General features: G+C 44.9%; 1 protein-coding gene across 1 annotated transcript in view; it reads left to right on the forward strand.

The window, feature by feature from the left end:
- The window catches only part of LOC119272828 (phenyllactate dehydrogenase-like), a 23,228-nt gene that overhangs the window by 8,246 nt on the left and 13,876 nt on the right, over window positions 1-1,106 (forward strand). The gene's annotated exons all lie outside the window — the stretch shown is intronic.

The raw sequence follows: 1,106 nt of genomic DNA on the forward strand, positions 1-1,106 counted from the left end.
ATGATAGGGTGGACTGGGTGTTTCTTGAGCGAGTCATGCAACAATTGGGTTTCTCTCATTGATGGATGAATTGGATAATAAGGTGTGTCACCTCGGTGAGATATAATGTTAAACTTAATGGAACCCACTCGAATTCATTCGCACCATCCCGCAGGCTATGGCAGGAAGGCCCACTTTCGCCATTTTTGTTCCTTTTTGTTGTTGATGGATTGGATGCTATATTAAAACATGACATTGCAGGGCAAGTGTATCCCCCATACGTGTGTGCGCTCAGGCACCGGGCATTTCTCATCTCTTATTCGCGAATGATACCTTATTTTTCTTTCCAGCTAATGAGGCTGAAGCGAACCATGTGAAGGTAGCACTAGGAATGTATGCTAGAGCTACTGGCCAGTTTATCAATCCAAACAAGTACTCTATTTATTTGGTCCATGATGTTCCAAGGCTACTAAATAGGAGGTGATGCCCATTCTGGAAGTGGCTAATGCTAGTTTTGAGGAGAAGTACAGTACCTTGGCTTTCCGACCCCAGGTGGTCGTTTTTCTAGAGAGAAATTGCAAAATCTACAACAGCAACTAAGAGAATCATTCAGTGGGGCGAGTTGATGTCCCAAGTCGGAAGGGAGGTCCTCATCAAGGCAATTGCGCAGGCCCTTCCAACCTTCCTTATGAGCATTTTCAAGTTCCTGAGAAGCACCTGTGATGATCTCTCATGAATGATTCGGTGTTACTGGCGGGGTGCATACAGAGGGAAGCGGAAGACGCATTGGAAGGCATGGTACTACTTGTTGAAACCTAAATTATGCGGTGATATGCGCTTTAAGGATTTCAGAATGTTCGACCAAGCTATATGCTGGCGAGACAAGCATAGTGTATACTCGCGAATACCGAGAATCTGTGTGCATGAGTTTTTGAAGGCATGCACCTTCCCAAATGATCGTCTAGAGGACACGGTCTTCTCCACAAATGCTTCACAAACTTAACAATCTATTGTCCATGGTTTGGAGCTTCTAAAAAAGGCCTTGTATAGCGAATAGGGAACATGCAATCAGTCAGAATATGGCGGGACTCATGGATACCACATCCTACTGGACGACCACCTATCTC

This window comes from Triticum dicoccoides, chromosome 3A, assembly GCF_002162155.2.
Source record: "Triticum dicoccoides isolate Atlit2015 ecotype Zavitan chromosome 3A, WEW_v2.0, whole genome shotgun sequence".
NCBI lineage: Eukaryota > Viridiplantae > Streptophyta > Magnoliopsida > Poales > Poaceae > Triticum > Triticum dicoccoides.